Source organism: Microcebus murinus, chromosome 13 (genome assembly GCF_040939455.1).
Source record: "Microcebus murinus isolate Inina chromosome 13, M.murinus_Inina_mat1.0, whole genome shotgun sequence".
Lineage (NCBI taxonomy): Eukaryota > Metazoa > Chordata > Mammalia > Primates > Cheirogaleidae > Microcebus > Microcebus murinus.
Window position 1 is genome coordinate 14,524,787 of NC_134116.1, and position 3,671 is coordinate 14,528,457.

At 42.2% G+C, this 3,671-nt stretch overlaps 1 long non-coding RNA gene across 1 annotated transcript; it reads right to left on the reverse strand.

Moving 5' to 3' along the window:
• Positions 1-1,811: 1,811 nt before the first annotated feature.
• Positions 1,812-2,702, reverse strand: LOC142874953 (uncharacterized). Its single transcript, XR_012922538.1, has 3 exons — positions 2,545-2,702; positions 2,274-2,440; positions 1,812-2,106 (listed from the first exon to the last, which is right to left on the reverse strand). It is a non-coding gene; the product is annotated as an uncharacterized LOC142874953 (long non-coding RNA).
• Positions 2,703-3,671: the final 969 nt, after the last annotated feature.

Below are 3,671 nucleotides of genomic sequence, written 5' to 3' on the forward strand. Positions count from 1 at the left end.
TCATAACAATCACTCGAGGAGATCAAGAAGGAGAAAAAGGTTGCAGAGGATATCCATAGGAACTCCATGGGGTCATTCGACATTCCTGCAAAACTCTGTAGGAAAGTGCACCTAATATATGGAATACAGATATGGACTAGCTGTGTTTCTGAGAGGCTGCATTAAAAAAAATGACTTTTCAGGAAGCAATTAAAGATAAACCTAAAATAGTTTTAGTATAAGAAAAAAATGCAGTTGTCATATTGGCCTTTTGATTGCTTCCTACAGAGATGGCAGTCACTATCCGGAAGGTGACTGTGTATCCTGGCTGCCTGGGACAATCCTGGCGCAAGCCCGTGTCCCTGGATCATAGCAGTGTCACCTTTCACTCTCAGGAATGTGCCAGTTTGGACAACAAACTGTATGGTCATCCTAATTTTTAATGGATCGTTATCTAGAAAGAAGGAACAATGACATAATAAATAAGTGTATAATTTTTTAAAAACTTTATCATCTACTTTCTATACTCTAATATTCCTTAATCTTGTTGGTAAGAGTAACCAATAAGTGTACTGTTATCAGCAACGTTCAGCTTGACCCTTCTAATGCAGCAGAGACCCCCCCTCTCTCTTGCACTCCCCCCATCCCCATGCACACAAGCACGTCCACATTTTTTGGTGCTGTCTTTACATATTCGCCCAATCCACTCCCCAACAGGACTCGGCTCTTGTTTGCCAGTCAGCGCACACTTCATCAGATACCAAAATCAAGGCTCGCTTGCTCACTTTCTCCTTCTAATCCCACTTCATTCTGCCTCACTGGGCACAGCTCCCAGAGACAAAGGTGCATCATTTAATGTGCATTATATCGATTTGCTCAGCAATAGCTATAAATTGGATTGAACATAGATAAACAGTGACAAAAGACGCTGCCCAGGCACTGGTGTGCTCAAGAAAATTCTGGCTGCTGGCCTGTATGTAGCTCCACCACGCTCCGACCACAGAGGCTCGGGAAATACCTCACGACACCCCACCCCTCTGCTTGAAGGGCATTGCTCTAAATGCTGTCCTGCCACAGAGAGTTATTAATTAGCCTCATTTTTCCCATTTATTTTTAATGTCTTTTATTTTCTGCAAACTTTCGTAAACCTTCTTAAATCCTTCTGTCATATTTATGGAAAACACATAAATATCAAGCATGACTCTTGTCTGCGTAGACTTTAAAATTTAGAAGAATAGGGAAAATAAGTACCATATAGCTGTAGAACCAAGTATGATATAATAAGCACCATGAAGTAGCTACAAACTGCTATTAAGGTTCAAAAGAAGGAAGAGATCACTTCCATTAGGCGGAGATGATAAAACTAAAAATTGGCAATGCATAGCATTGGAAGTGTGTCTTGAGGTTCTATGATAAGGTTACTGATGGCAGATGAGTTGAGGAGGAAGGACAGGCAATCCACGTGGGAATGGCAGAACTAAAGTTACAGAGGTTAGAAGATGAACAGTATGACTGGAATAAAATAGTAATTCAAACCAGCAGAATAGCTATTTAGAGGTAAAACATGGCCCATGCAAAATGTGTGGATTTCTTATATGCCTCTTATATCTGGGGAGGTCAAATTGAGAAAGTAAAATGTGTAGTGTTGGCAGTCTTTGTGTCTGTGTGAGTGTACCTACAATTTTAATAAAAATGCACACGATTACTAAATACTCATTTACAAAAGGCAGAGATAGAATAGTCTACAACTACACCCATTTACATGATGGCTGCTTTCTGCTCAGATAAAGAGAAAATCAGCCAGGACCTCCAAGGAGACTTACTCTCTATCAAAGATTCGAATTCCACGTGCACGAATCAGGAGTAGTCCCAGGCCCACACTCCCAAAAAGTGTTTTAAGTTCACGTTTGGCAGCTCTGATCTGAGGATCACGCTTCCTAACTCAGATCAAGCTGCCTTTGCAAATCAAGGGCTGGAGGGAAGGGGAGTGTGGAGGAAGCAATTACTGTGTGGAAGCCGGCACACCACGGTGTCTTCTGCACTCAGTGACAGAGTCTCACTTTTCCCCACTCTAAGTCTCTCTCCGTCAGTTTGATTGATGCGCAGAACTGTGCCTCTCCCTCCTCCCTAGAGAGGGAAGGGAAGATAAAGTGCAATATTGCAGAGAGAAAAGTGGTTTTATACACATCATCTTAATTTTCAATGATGGAGGAAGAAAAAAAGGAACAAGAATTCTAAGTAGCAGAGAAAGGTTCAAGGTTAATTTGATTGGCAATATATGAAATGCCACTTACCTCAGGCCATTTCAAATTGCCCCTCATTCTCTCCACAGTGAATGAAATGATTCTTTCCAAAGACAGGGGGATCAACTGATAATGGCTGCTATTACATATTCATACACCACTTTACATTCTGTAGCTTCCTTGGCAGGAATTCTTACGAGTCTCTGTCCGCAGATGCCCTGTGACAGAGGTGAGGTTGGAAGTGAGTGACTCGCACAGGTACCTTTAGTGGACAGAGGAACAGGGACGGGACAGTATGTCGGGGTGCCTGAAGGAGACACACCTGCGGAGTGCGGGGGAGCTGTGCCTCCACTTCTGCCTCGACTGCCTGCTCCCCTCAGTACATTCCAGGAGTGCACTTTCCAAAGATGTGGCACTTTACACATTTCTTACAGACATGCTTTGCAAGCCGCAGTTGTAATAACAAGGAGTACTCCTCAGTAGCAGCTGGAGATTGAAAAAGATCATTTCGTGCCTTGAAAAATAATGGAAGACAATTCTCCTACTGTGTTAAGAATGATACTCTAGAGAAAGTAAGAAAGGAAGGTTTTTGTTTTAAGGGATTTAAATAAAAGGAAAACAGGAAAAATTGTATCGTGAGTTTTTAAACAATTGAGTTCCTGAGTTGTGTTGCAATTAATACATGCTTCTTGAAGCATAATCCCAGTGAAATTAGGCCTAGGCTGGGCACAATGGCTCACAGCTATAATCCTAGCACTTCGGGAGGCTGAGGCAGGAGGATCACTTGAGGCCAGGAGTTTGAGACCAGCTAGAGCAACATAGTGAGACCCCATATCCACAAAAAAGAAAAAAAATTTTTTTAATTAGCCGAGCAAAAGAAAGAAAGAAAGAAAGAAAGAAAGAAAGAAAGAAAGAAAGAAAGAAAGAAAGAAAGAAAAAAGAAAAACAAGAAATTAGAGCTAAATCAACTCAACCAACACTCATTTTCTGTCTGCTATGCACAAGGCTGCCAAGTTGCATCCCCATACAACCCAGTTTAGGTCACACAACGGAAGGTATAGCCAGAGACAGAGTTTCTAAATACAGGCCGAGGGAAGCTGAAAAACAAATATGGATGGCTGAGTGCCTGCCCATCTCACTTCAGAAAAGAAACATAAAGCCCAAGGATTGCTTCTGCAAAATCATCAGCCTCACGTTTTTGAACCACGATCTCTCTTGTTCTCTCTCTCCCCAGTTATTCCGTGACACGGCCAATTGCTGAATTGCTATTCATGACTAACTCCATTCCTTCAAGGTCAGCGATTGCCCTGAGAGTGATGACACTGCTCAAGGACACCCACAATTCAGATAAACCTTGAGATGTTGTCCTATCATAAGCTCAGTGTAATTAAAAGGTGTGCCCATGCCCGAGCCAACAGCTTAAAGCCTAACGTCTCTGAACTTTCCCAG